This window comes from Mixophyes fleayi, chromosome 4 (genome assembly GCF_038048845.1).
Source record: "Mixophyes fleayi isolate aMixFle1 chromosome 4, aMixFle1.hap1, whole genome shotgun sequence".
NCBI lineage: Eukaryota > Metazoa > Chordata > Amphibia > Anura > Limnodynastidae > Mixophyes > Mixophyes fleayi.
Window position 1 is genome coordinate 76,409,063 of NC_134405.1, and position 15,274 is coordinate 76,424,336.

The 15,274-nt window shown below is 39.1% G+C and overlaps 1 long non-coding RNA gene across 1 annotated transcript in view; it reads right to left on the bottom strand.

Annotated features, from left to right (window-relative positions):
• LOC142149894 (uncharacterized) overlaps nucleotides 1-15,274 on the bottom strand; it is a 67,768-nt gene that overhangs the window by 19,490 nt on the left and 33,004 nt on the right. The window contains exon 3 of the long non-coding RNA XR_012690907.1: nucleotides 7,354-7,438. This is a non-coding gene — a long non-coding RNA (uncharacterized LOC142149894). The remainder of the gene's footprint in view (nucleotides 1-7,353; nucleotides 7,439-15,274) is intronic.

Genomic DNA, 15,274 nt, shown 5'->3' on the forward strand with positions numbered 1-15,274 from the left:
CAGTCTCTCTCTCCCTGTCTGTGTGTGTGTGTGTATGTTAGGGAATTTAGACTGTAAGCTTCAATGGGGCAGGGACTGATGTGAGTGAGTTCTCTGTACAGCGCTGCAGAATCAGTGGCGCTATATAAATAAATGATGATGATGATATATAGCACCAAAAAATTCCGGAGCACCCTCCTTTCACTAAAAAACGAAGAGCGGAAACCAAGAGCTAGGCCTGCCAAAGTATGCTACAGATAACTGTACCAGCAGAACCTGGGGACAAGCTTAGTCCATGATCTGAGATGGAGACTCTGGATCTTGGTGACTGCCGAATGGGAGTGGAAGCTACAATCAAGGGGACAAGGAATCAAGCAATGAGAAGCCCAGAGGCCTCGGCATCACTGCTCCACATCAATAGATGTAAGTAATGGTAACCCCAATACTGACTTTCATATCTCAAGACAGCATAATAAAAATGTGTTATTTTTTCAATGAATTTTTTTTTAATGTCTAAGTATTTAAAATAATTTTTTAATAATTTTGCTCTATTTTTAAGAATTTCTTTTATTTTTTAAATTGGCGCTTTCAGTTCCAGACTAGCCCCGCCATTAAATCAATAGCACCCACATGTAATAATTAGGCCTCCTTCCCTGCAGCCAGCCATTATTAAATTAATAGTATTCACATTTCAAATAATAGACCTAGTTCCCACAAACAGCCCAACATTAAATTTATAGGAATTGATCATACGATCTGCAGCCACATGAAAAATGGTGGCTGGTCCCGGTGGAGGAGCCAGGAAATCTACAGTGCCATGCTTATGGGAGTACTTGGTCCGGGGGGACCTACCGAGAGAGTGGACCCTGGGATATGTGCCCTCTGGGCAACCACCATCCTTACTCCAGCTCACATTTTTATGATAGATCTCCTTTAAATGTCCAACATTAACCTCTCACTATAATGTATTTTTAAAATGCTTTTGGCCTTTTACCGAGATAGCGTTATCAGAATAGGTATCGCGGCAGTACAACTACTGTATTTCAATTCCTAAATGGGAGTTGCAGATTCTGGTGACAATATGCCAGAGAATTGTGAGTCAGCTACAACTAATAGCAGAAAGCAAACAGTGTTTGGCCATCCGGCACTAACCACTGGTCCCAGGATATAATCCTTTACGATTGGCCAGTGATAAATCTGGCGTCGGAGTGACTACACCCCTTCTGGACTCATATTGACATGCCGACACAAAGCAGGACAAGGGATCCCCCACACAAAAGGACCAAAAGCCATGTTACTTTGAAGGATGCAGTGACCTGCGGCCAATCAGCGGAAGCAACCGTATGAATTAGTCGCTGATTGCAAATTCCTGCAGCAAAAAAGAGGCCCAGCAACCACTGTTAGGATATTATATTGAGAAGTCAAAAGCCCTCCCAGTCAATATTATTGGCTGTAAGATGCAGAGAAACTTAACCCTGAATAGGTAAGCACATGACACTTGCACAAACACATGTGTTTAAGTGCATTCGGATTATGGCCTCTCTTGTGCACAGTTTTGTCTCTGACTTGACCAGGAGCTCACTCACACTGTCATATGAAAAGGGTCAGATACATGGGACCAATACCAAATACTTAAGAACAGATAAAAGTAAGAAGCTACTGCACAAATACATTTATATAGATGAGTGTGTTTTGATAGCTTGTTATTAACAGTGTCACATTAGCAAACAGATCCAGGAAATCAGCTAAAAGTGACCTTTTAGACTTGGCAGGGGGGCAAGACACTAGACCTTAGCATGTCACTGGGACTCAGAGGGTTGACAGATAAACATTAAAGTCATGTGAGGAGAGATAAGGAAGTAAATCAGGTACAGTAGCTAAACAGAGCTGACAAATAATCTCAGATAAATACTAATAACGCACATCCTATGTAGTAAGATGGAAGTAAATATTAGTGATTGTAAGATTGTGAGTAGGGCCCCCTTACTGGTTTGTCTGTCTGTTAATGCTCAGTCTTGTTTTACCACAATGTGAAGTATGCTGGCGCTATATAAATGTTCTAAATATATAATAATAATAATAATAATAATAATAGTCTTTTGTACATCTTTCTTGAAGGGTTTAAATCGTTGTGTAGGCAACACTGTCTTTGCTCAAATTGTTTAAATAAAAACAGAAATGAAGGTTAATGACTTTTAGCATCATCATCACCATTTATTTATATAGCGCCACTGATTCCGCAGCGCTGTACAGAGAACTCACTCACATCAGTCCCTGCCCCATTGGGGCTTACAGTCTAAATTCCCTAATATACAGACACACACTAGGGTGAATTTGTTAGCAGCCAATTAACCTACGAGTATGTTTTTGGAGTGTGGGAGGAAACTGGAGCACCCGGAGGAAACCCACGCAAACACGGGGAGAACATACAAACTACTCACAGATAAGGCCATGGTCGGGAATTGAACTCATGACCCAGTGCTGTAAGGCAGAAGTGCTGACCACTTAGCCACCGTGCTGCCCCTTGTGATAACAGTTCCTTCTTTTATGTATTTGGAACCATCAAATTAATAAGCAAATTCTATAATAAATGGCCAAGAGGGTCATTTGCGCAGAGTTCAACATACAGGGAACCCACCAGACTTCCCAATAATACAACTTGTTTGTCAAATACTATCAAAGTACCTTCATCTCAGGATCCCTGGGTCCTATAAAGATAATGGACACATCATTAAACAGAGATCATTACTGTTCTTGGTTCTGGTGATCCCAGGTTGTCCTAGCTCTAGCATATACCCAGGCAGCAGAAATCCAGCATTCTGCCAATAACGTGTAAGGAACTTAGGTCTGTGGCTGCCTAGAACCTAGACGTATATTTTGCTCTTTCCCTACCTACCAGAATGAGGGATAATAAGGCATCTGTATATGGACAGTCAGATTTCCAGGGATGTAATGAGAATGAGCTGAATGTACGTGCGCAGTATAGCATGACATATAGCCATGCCTCTGTTGGCTCGTAAATGACACCACTAGGGCAGCAATACAATTTGCTTACTGAGTATTGGGGAAATACTGGAGGAGGACGTGCATGTTACTGCCAGACATCTTATTCCTATTACTAGTATTGATGCGCATTAAAAAGGTCATAAACACTAATGAGCATCTCACTGGTCATTAACACTATTGGGCATGTTGCCAGACATTACTATAACTGGGCATCTAACTGGCAATTGCTACTGCTGTGGACAACTTAACGGTCAGTAGTGCTACCGCAGGACATATTACTGAGCATTAATGTTGGGTATCTTATGGGGCATTTCATCTGCTTGTCGTATTAGTGGACATTACTGGTTCTGATTGGATTTTATTACTACTACCACTGTGCATGTTACTAGCAATTACTACCGCTGAGTGTATTGCTGGACATACTGTTGTTTTGAAGCATATATCTGGGCATTTTTACATTAAATTGGATAATGGGCGCACAAGTCATTTGGATACCCCATCAACACCACTGCCTTTGTTAACATTGCTACTGGCCTGGCTTTGTTCAAAACTACATATCTGAATAGCCAAGACCCTATCCTAACGCTGCAAGCCCTTGGAAAAAATCCCAGTCTGCACTGGTCACACTATACACTTATACCACGTGGGCTGGCATGAGGCATGCTGATTAGAACTTACAATCTCTTTACAAAAAGAAACCAAATGCAGAAATGTTTGTTTGGTGCAATGGACCAGCCACATACAGTAAATGCCACAGAGATAAACATTGTCAAGTGGTAAAAAAAATGCTGAAAGAAGTGGACACTCAGATAGGTGCAGTAAAATCAATAAGAAATAAAGTGTGCTGAGGAGCAGATATTAGCGGAAGATGTACGAAGAGCGTAGGAGTAATTATTGTAGAGCACTTTGTTGTGGAGGGCAGATGCAGGTGATAGATGATGGGGTTACCTATTAAACTAATGATATTTATGGAATTTGATCAGTTTCTCTGAAAAGTTGTGTTTCAAGACACACAAAACTTTCAAGGTTAGTCTAGTTGTGTGAGGTAGATGTTGGTGTAGTACAGAGAATGTCTTGGAGATGGGAGTGGGGGTGGCGGTGATAAGGGAGAATGACAGGCATAGGTCAGTGCCATATTGGTGAGCTATACAGAGGGTAGTGATGGTCCAGAATTGTGGAAGACTTTGCATGGAAGACACAGAATTCTAAACCTGGAGGTAACAGGCAGACGGTGCAGCAACTGGCAGAGAGTAGCAGCATTAATAAAACAGTAAGGAAAATCAGTCTGTAAGTTACATTCAAAATGTATTGAAGCGGTGTCTGGTTAATGGAAAGCTAAATAATAGAGGGGAAACTGTGAGCATATCAATAATTGTTTTAGTAGGGTAATCCTCTCAGAGCCTAGATACGCTCCTTGCTTGAAAACAAAAACCCCAAACCCTGGACATGTTAACCATAGCCAGGAAAGCCATGTCTATACAGGCTGCAATAACAAGCTCACTCCTACTCAGTACACGTATCAGACTTTGGAAGGCGAGACCTTAATTGTGATTGGTGGGGGCACTACCAACAGAGGAAGATGAGGCACCATGTGAGCAGAGCGTATAATCTTCTCTCTGAATGGACAGAGAATAATGGTGCCGAGTCAGAGCATGACTGACAGCTCTGACATCCCAAAAGGTGCTCTAATGAGCATGAGACCGGTCATCTCATTGTAAAAAGAGAAGATCATGAAATCAGCAGATTCCTTAAAAGGGGGAGGAAAAACACAGTAAGTGTTATACATTATATACACACATGATCCCATGGTGTTGAAAAGCACAAACGTTTCTCAAGCACTGCAATAGCTGATTTGATTTTTTTTTTAATTATTAAACACTCTAGTCTTAGAATAAGATTATACTTACACTATCCCAAAACAACGATCAAGGTAGATGGCTGTCTATGTCTCTGACTCTAGCGAACTAGGCAGGATATTTGACCAATCAATGTTAATACTTCTACAATAGGAATTTTGGGGATTCCAGAGGCGTGATAATGACGTCAAATTCTCCTTGACCCTACAGCACTGTACGGTCCCCACATGATCGAAGATTAGTGTTTTTAGTGTTGATGATTTAGTTTCAACCAAATTACCAACAGAGATGTCAACTCCTGACTAACAAAACTTTAGAGACATGTGGCCAGTATAAACGATAAATGTGACTTATCAAGTGATATTACACGGCCAATGAAAGTTGGCATTTCAAATTAGCTATAATCAAAGAGTGACATCTGAAAAATATATACGATTCATCCCTGGCTGACAGATACACAATGCAGCCTCATGCACACCGTACAGTGCAGACTCATCTGATCAGTATTGATTATTGTCCCATCTGATGACTAGCATACAACTCAATGGCCAGTATACAAGGCAGCTCCATCTAATAAATAGACCATGCAATCCCATGTGATGGACCAGTACAAAATGCAGTGTGATGACCAGCATAAAATGTATGCTTGCCTATAGATCAGTACACACTCCAGCTATACCTGACTACTCATTCTTCATTCTGGCCCCCATCAGATGATATATAGCAACTTTCTCTATCCTTTCCTTAAATTAATTCCTGCAGCCAATCATAATTCATTGAGGTTTAGGAAATAATTGGCTGTTGGGGTTCACTGAAGAACAACCAACGCAAATAATTACAGAGCTTTCTGGTTCTATTTGTCTTATAATATAAGCAAGAGGAATATAAAATATATGTGATGAATTGCAGTATTTCTGGGAGAAGGGTGTGCAACACATGATACTCCTGGAGTTTCTTCAGGAAAATTACTGAACACTTTCAAGGGTTAATAACATGGTGTAAATAGCATACAATTTATATAACCTAATGCAACCTATCAAATATATGTTCTTTGTTAATGTACCATGCACAAGACCAACTAATGCTATCTGAGTTGTTGCAATAGGTTAGAGAGATGCTTAGCTCTATATGCTTATTCAATAAGTCTTTAAATGATTGTATATTCCTAGAAGCACAGAAGAAACCTGACTTGTGGTGTAAACTAAAGGTAGTTTTTTCACCAGTAGTACACCTAATTTCCTCTCCCTGTCAGCATCCACTGTATTGTGACTCATTTGTCTATGGAAACAAATAAAGACACCAGCCCCACTTTTACTCTCCACTAAACCAGTTGAGCAGAGCCAGTTAAGCAGCAAACAGGATTATCAATGTAATTGTCTAGCTGATGGCCTGCCCAGACTGTCCCTTTGTGATTGCTAATGGTTCATTAGGTCTTTGCTTATTCTAACCATAGGCTTAAAATGTATACAAGGGGGAATACAAAACTATATGAATGTACAATGCACAGTTTCTAGCTAAACACAGATTTTTAAAAAAATAATAATGGTCTCAGAAGTGTCATGACCATAAAAATGTTACTTAGTGTTTTCCTGATATTATTTTGCCAATTGTAATTATGTAAATTTGTTGTTTGTGTTTATAGAATTTTGTCATTTTATATTTAGGGGGTTAGACCGCTAGGTACGGCGCTGCGGAGCCCTTGTGGAGCCTTATAAATAAGATAATAATAACTATACTTTAAATAAAGGATCATATATACAGCAACGCTATATGTTCCATTTTAAATGTAGAATTACCCAGTACCCAGAGGTATTATCCAGCAGTACAGTATAAACCGAACACTAAGTCAGAAAACATGCAAACAGTTCTACCATTAAAAACATTATAGTAAACTATAACTGTTATTTATAGTACAATTGTTGGTGATGAGGGTATGTGCCTCGCACCCCATGCCTCACAGGGCCCCACCCATGGCCCCTTTAAACCAACTACATCCTAGAACTGCACTGCAGCTGGACATAGGATATTTGGCAACATCCAGATCAGTGTCACAGGCAACTGAAAGTTTTAAAGGGATGAAATAATCAAACTATTATGTTTAATATACGATGTACAAGATTAAATATGATTGAACTTATGGATTTATAAGTCAATAAGGCATATTGTTTATTATTTGTTTTGCTCCCCATCAGTATGATTATATCAAAGGAACGCAGTACCTGCAGTGGTGTCATTGTTGCAATTGTGGTTTCTGCTTTAAGCAAAATCTGGCCAACGGCTAGAATCTCTCAATGCATTGCAGAGGAAACAATCAGGACTTGAGGCTTAAAATAACAAAATAAAAATTTGAAATATGTGTCTAACTGATGGATGATGTATCATGCTACATGAAGGCGTTTTTCCCAGGGCACCAGTGACGGATATGAGATAGTAGTGCAGATTTAAGCTTGAAACCCAGCGTCAAGGGTCCTCCTACACTCAGATTTATGCATTTAGAATCATGTGCACTCACCTCATTTCTTAGTGTGACTTTAATGGAATGCAGTACCTGCTGGGAGGTCGGTGTTGCAATTGCTATTTATAGCAAAATTTTAGATCTTAAGGATAAAAAAAACAAAAAAGAAGAAAATACCTAAAATATGTGTTTAACTGATGAATGATTTATCACCCTAATGGTAGTAGTGTTTAATTCAGTGAGAATCACTCTATAACATGTTTCCCAAAACAGTGGTATAGCCCCATAAAAGTAATTCAGCCAAATAGTTTTGGTTGTATAAACTTCCTCTCCTGACTTAGACAGGTTTTCAGTGCTGCGTGTTATAATTTGAGCCCTCCGCTGTCCCAACATGTCTAATCTATAAGTATATTCATTTTCTAGTGGTTGAAGTTATGAAATCTTACTGCAATAAAATGTATTTACAATTAAAAGGTGCGCGTTTACCCTGCAGAGAGGCAAAATAATATAACCAAGCACAAGAATCACAACACATAAATTCTATACAAAGTAATAATGGGACATTTTCTTTAAAAAAAAAAATTGTTTTTATTATACTTCGTATAATTAAAACAAACAGAGTAATGGAAAGAGTCTCCATTTAAATTTCAATTCCACTGCAATACAGTATTCAAGTAAATAACATTTAAATTGCCAATAGTTTTGATCTGTATACATGGGATAACAGGAGCGTATAGGGAATGTACTACTAAATACAAAACAGTAAATTATGATTCATAATGGGATTGGTGGGTCTTCTAGAAGCAGTCTGGTTTCATACCAGCCAGTTAATTGGAAACATATTTTTATTTGCATTTTTGTGGATGTGGGCAGTTTATATGAATCTCTCCCAGACTTCAAAAAAGGCCTTCACCCTAGTTTCCTTATGGAGAGATGTCTCCAACCAATCCATTTTAAAAATAAAGATCAATTTTCATACTCTAGAATGAAAGGTGTATCCTCTACTTGTACCATATTAATCCTCCAAGAGTTTATTATATTATGCAATTTTCTTAGTATATGAATTCCTCCCAATGTACAGGATTATTGAACATGGTAATGTAGATCTATCTATATCAGAGTCTACCACATTAAAATTCCGCCCTATAATCAAATTTGTGTTGTCAGCTTCCAGAAGAAGTTTAGAGATCATCCTATAAAAAGTATAATTAGGCGCATATACGTTTAACAGAGTAAAGATTTCTCCTCTAAAAGATGGATGTAAAAGAATAAATCGGCCATCCGGATCAGAAATTGAATTATTGATTGTGTATAAATGTTTTTGATAAACACAATTGCCCACCCATCTTTTTTTTTTTTTTTTAAAGGGACCGAAATACAGTTCTGGATCCAAATACTTTTTAGTGAGTTATTTTGTCCTTCTAACCAATGGGTCTCTTGAACCAATATAGTGTAGGGTGATATCACTTTATTTCTCTTGATGGGGGTATTGAGCCCAGCCTCATTTAAAGAAACAATGTTTTAAGGTGTTAATGATCAAATGTTATTGACTTAACGTTGAGTATGACCCTAAGTTTATCTGCATAGAGCAGCGCAAATGTTATGCTGAGCTCATAAAGTGACTTACAGATTGGTGTAAATTCTTTTTTGCATTACCACAGCTGAGAAGTCTTGAAAAATCAGGACTTTGATGTCCCTGATGGTAAGTGTGTGTGATTTACAGCAGGCTATAAGGGCATTTTCTTTATCTCTATAATCGAGAAATTTTGCAATAACTGAGCGAGGATTTCTGTTTGGGCTTTCCCTGTCAGCCGAGCCTGTGAGCTCTCTCAATACTAACAGTACCCAAGGTTATTGAGACTTTCAATACATTAATTATGTCTGTGCTCAATAGGTTCAATCTGAGCCTTTAATACTCTCTGGTATTCCAATAAATCTTAAATTATTTTGCCTATGGTGAGTTTCAAGACCATCCAATTTATCAGATAGTTTTTAAATTGTTTTTTTGTGTTGATCAATTGTGTTCTGCATTGTTAGTATAGCATCCTCAGACTCACTTGTTCTTTGTTTCAATTCTACTATTCTTTTAGCGGTTGACTCCAAGGGATAGTGTATTAAAGAATGATTTTTGCCGATATTCAGCGACTTTGACAGCTAAATTTAAAACGGCAATGTGTTTAAAGGCAAGATTTGCGATGTCACCTATGCAGGATGATCCCTCCTGAGAGGGAAGATGGTGTGAAGCATCAGATATTTCTGGGTGCAGGGAAAAGGGGGGGGGGGCTTTTTATGGTTGAGACTTGTCCATAACCCACCAAAATTAGCTATTAGAAATTATTGCTCACAAACCTCATTTTTACGTAAAGTATCAAATATCTAGAAGTGTATGGTTATCGGTAGTACAATAGTTGAGTAAGTTATACCTTAGTCAAAGTACACTAATCTAGGTATAGGATAAGCAATATGCACTTTAGATAAGATGTTCTCTAATAATAAGAAAAGTTAGGATTCGTATAGATATATTCTAGGCAATGCATGCCATCCTCTCGTCTTTTATATTGTGGAGAAAAGAACCTGTTGTTGATTGCAGTGTCCTGTTAGAGTTCTTTATTGACTTATAATGGCCATCAAAGTTTTAATCCTTTTTATTCTCAATGTTCATGAATGTAGAGATAGTTGAATATCTTGAGTCATTCAGATAATTGGGAAGATATTGCAGTGAATGTTGAGAAGTAGGCCTGTATGCAATGCTTGTTGTTTGTTCAGGCAATAAAATACGTAAACTAGATCTCTTTCAAACTATCAAAACGTTAGCTGTGTAAATATATGCGTTCTGGCTCCAAAATATAATTAGTAGCGTATGGTTATAAAGATGTTCTTAGCAGTTCATCACCAGTGATGTGTGAGTTTTCACTGCCAATAAATTTCAATAGTCAATATTATGCCTTGGTGTCTCTTGTGGATTCCACGTGTCACAAAGATAGAAATAAAAGTATTTACAGGACATGTAGAATAAAAAAAATGATGTGGTGATCGTACCTGTTCACCAGGATTGGTTATATTTTAGTTATTACTGTGTTTGTGACTGCCAGATAGAGTTCAACTGACAGCCTTTACTACACCTGTCTGTGTTATTTTGTCTCCAGGAGGTTCAATACAATTCTACTAAGTATTACATGTATATTGACAAATATGGTATCACTGCCTACATCCAGGCATTTGTAGAGAAGTCTCAAATAACTGATTAATGTTAGGGCGTGCAAATACTAAAGTAGTAGAAATGGATACACAGCTGTCCCCAAGGCGTTTACAGGTTCACTTTAGCACACAATATCACTGGAGCTTTGCCTGGGTAACGGATCAGCCACGTGGTATCCTCTTACTGTGATGATCAATCAATTTGGGCATGTCTTCAGTGTAGCTATTGCAGGTTCAGGTTACTACTTTCATCATTATCATCATCAACATTTATTTATATAGCGCCAGCAAATTCCGTAGCGCTTTACAATTGGGAACAAACATTAATAAGACAATACTGGGTAATACATACAGACAGAGAGGTAAGAGAACCCTGCTCGAAAGCTTACAATCTATAGGACAATGGGAGTTAGAAACACAAGGGCATGTGCTACATCATATTGCACAATGGACCAGCCAGGCTGCATAGGTAAAAGTACTGAGTGGGCTGTGTGTGTTGCAATGTTGGTCAGAAGGTTGTCGTCTTGCGTTAGCAGTGTAGAGGATGGCAATAGGGTAATCTAGGGAAATTAAGATGATGGTTGAGGAATATCATAACCTTGTCTGTAGAGGTGGGTTTTCAGTGAACGCTTGAAGGTTTGAAGACTAGAGGAAAGTCTTACTGTGCGTGGGAGGGAATTCCACAAAGTGGGTGCAGCCCGGAAAAAATCCTGTAACCGAGAATGGGAGGATGTGATGAGAGCGGAGGAGAGACGTAGATCTTGTGCAGAACTGAGGCGTCGAGTAGGGAGATATTTCGAGACAAGTGAGGAAATGTATGTCGGTGCTATTTTGTTGATGGCCTTGTATGTTAGTAGAAGAATTTTATATTGGATTTGTTGAAATACAGGCAGCCAATGTAGAGACTGACAGAGTGGCTCAGCAGAGGAATAACGGTTTGTAAGGAAAATCAGTCTAGCCGCTGCATGCAAAATAGATTGTAGGGGTTCAAGTCTGACTTTGGGAAGACCAGTAAGGAGCAGTACTACTATGGGTAAGTTGTTTATAAGTTTAGTAAGTGGGATAAAGAGACGTATCCCAGCCATTGCGATCTGTATGTAAGGCATCTAGCAGTTTGGACCCTAGGTTTGGCCGCTGACCTCAGGCACATGCCAGTAGTGGTCATGGTCCAGTCTGATTTTCCATCCTGCTGCTTCAGATTAAATCGGACCCTACCATCCAAAAATCTAACACAATTTTCATTGTTTAGGATGGAGCCATACAAAGCAATCATCAGTCTATTCACATAACAATGACCAAATACTCACATGAGTTACCAGCATCACTTTTACCATACACTGTCAGATCTGGCCACATGGCCCTACTGACAAACAAGATATGTGTCAGATTTGTGACTCACACTATGGCCACATCTGCCATATATTTGGTTGTTCATAGATTGGGCAGAATAGATTATAGAGTTTTTATTTTTTGCAAGGAACCACATTCCTTCTTGTTCGTTAAGGTCAGCTTTTGACTGGACAGGATGATGACCTCATGGGCCATACACACTTATGTCAAACTATTTGGTTTAAATAGGCCAAATAGGTAGACATCAATTATGAATGTAGGGCCAACTTTAAGGTGTCTGAGCGGGAGTCTGGTATATGAAGGGTTAACTTCTCCAGAAGTGTGGGATGGATTTGATGCCCTAGGCATGCTTATGTCCTTCATAAGCCCACGGCAACCGAAGTATGGGACTACTAGAAGGCAGGTGTATAAGGTGTTGGATACCCTCTGCCAGTGTAAAGACAGTTTATATTGTATACAGCACCTTTACTCCCATCCATCACTCTTCTCATACCTGCTATTGTGTTACTGTGGTTGGAGTTTCTACTATTGTATCTAATAAATCTGCTAATGAACTGTACGCCTGTCTCTGGAGTCCTGACTCGACCTCTGCCCTCCACAACAAGTTTTAATGACAGTGACATTATGAAAATCTGAATCCTCAACATCAAAGCCCAGCTACGTTACCAGTGATGCAGTCCAATATCATGTCATCTCTAAGTAATCTAGATCTCACTTGAAGCACATTCTTGCCATCAGCTTCAATCCCAGGAACTTATCTGTCAAATTCAATCTCTGCTGACAAGCTAGGCCTCCCTCCTGTGGCCTTGAGACACAACCAAAACCTTGGGATAGGGTTTCATGGGAAGTGGAGGGAGTAAATCTATTTGCTCTACGTTCTTATTAAAACACTGCAAGTAGAAGTTTACACGATATTTACATAATAGACCATCATGTTCCTAGATTTAAGTGAAGACTGACCCATTACTTACATGTTTGCTCTGCTACTTTTGCATCGTCCAGTATATGTTAAACAAAAATCGTATACATACCAATGTTGGACATATAACTAGACCTGGGACATGTGACTCTGGCTACCAGGTACAGATGTGTGTACACCTGAATATTTTAGGTAGAGTTCTCTGATGCATATCTGGCCCCAGGTTTGGACTATTCTAGGGCTTCCAGGTCAGCTATATTAATTTGGACATACACATTATCGGGAATATTTATGATTTGGAGATAACCCATTTCTACTGCGAGAAACAGAGTTAGGGCTTCTACCAATATATCAAGAGGTTCCATTAAGAATAGTTTCTACCAGCAAAAGTATGCCCGTGCAAAGTGTAAGGAAGTCAATTTACCATAGATCCCTTATCACCGGATGATGAGAGCAGGTAGTAATGAATGAAAATATACTTTATTTATATAAATAAATGATTATTTTTTAATAAACAATTGTTACCATTTTTTTCTTTTTTTAGAAAGTGGAATTGGAAACCCAACTCCCCTGCACGTGTTAACTGGCCATGCTTGCTCAAACATGTAAAAAGTCATGGCAAAAAGTTTTGAGAATAACACAAATATTAGTTTTCACAAAGTCTACTGCTTTCGTGTTTTTACACCTTTTTGTCAGATGTTGCTATTGTATACTGAAGTAAAATTACAAGCATTTCATAAGTGTCAAAGGCTTTTATTGACAATTACGTCAAGTTTATGCAAAGACTCAATATTTGACCCTTCTTTTTGAAGCCCTTTGCAATTAGCCCTGGCATGCTGTCAATCAACTTCTGGGCCACATACTGACTGATGGCTGCCCATTCTTGCCTAATCAATGCTTGGAGTTTGTCAGAATTTGTGGGTTTTTGTTTGTCCACCCGTCTCTTGAGGATTCACCACAAGTTCTCAATGGGATTAAGGTCTTCGAGTTTCCTGGCCATGGACCCTAAATTTCTATGTTTTGATTCCCGAGCCACTTAGTTATTACTTTTGCCTTATGGCAAGGTGCTCCATCATACTGGAAGAGGCATTGTCCGTCACCAAACTGTTCTTGGATGGTTGGGAGAAGTTGCTCTTGGAGGATGTTTTGGTGCCATTCTTTATCTATGGCTGTGTTCTTAGGCAAAATTGTGAGTTTAAAATAATATGTTTAATCGAAGAAAGAGACACCAATCTGTAATAACATATAAACAGGCATTGTAAATAAGTGTTAAAAGCTATAATATACAAATATAACATTAAAGCAGGAAGGTGCTGGGAGCCGCATGTGATGGCTTGGAGGGCCGCATGCTACCCTAGAGCCACCTGTTGTCCACTGGTACAATATATGATGTCTACCATTCATATACAATTCAGAAGCAAAGGCTAAGGCTAGATATCAACAATTACATCAGAGCACTCAGAGCAGTTGCCTGGTTACCAACCAATAGTCATGTGTCCCAAACCCAAAGGAAAAAGGGAGCACTGTACTATACTAAAACAGAATTAATTGCTATATACAGTACAATTCCCAACATCCATTTCCAAGCAACTATAACATCTTTCTAGATCAGCAACTTCCCTTTTGCCCTGGTCTACGTGTATGCTGTGCAGCTAATCCAATGCAATAATGGGACTTCCTGTGTATTTCATAGAGCCCAGACACACAGCAATTTTTCTCATGATGCGTTCAAATTCAGTGATGTCTTACAATCCTCTCTATATATGTTATCTTAAAGATTGTAATTGCTAGATAAATCAATATTGATTAGAATATTGATTAGAATATGTATGTACTAATACATATACAGTATATTACATTACATCATACTTACCAACTTGTTACACCTCTCCCTTGGGAGGGGTGGGGCGAACTTTATCATTTCGACCCCTTCCCCAAAATGCAATGATGTGAAAGTGTCATTTTGATTCAGGGGACGGGCCCAAAATGACAGGATTCAGCTTGAATCACGTCATGGAGGCTCCCATTCACTAGGAATTGGGCAGGACACGGAGAATGGCCTTCTCTTCTGGGAGTCCAAAGACTTACCTGGATTTCAGGAATCTCCCCGACAATCAGGGCGGAGTGGGGATGGAGCAATTATGTATTACATTACATTTCAGCACCTTCCGGAACAGTCTGAATTTCCAGGGCATAGATTTAAGAAGGTGCTGGAAACAATCCTAAGATACTTTGGTCCATGGTGACATGATAGCATTGCGCAGTTGCAAATTTGTTGGCTGCACATTCATGCTGCAAATCTCCCTTTTCACCAGATCCCAAAGGTCCTATATTGGATTGAGATACAGTGACTGTGGAGGCCACTGGAGTACACTGAACTCATTGTCATGTTTGTGGAACCAGCTTGTGACATGGAGAGTTATCCTGCTGGAAGAAGCCATTACAAGATGGGTATACTGTTGTCATAATGGAATGCACATGGTCAGCAACATTACTCAGATAGGCTGTGGT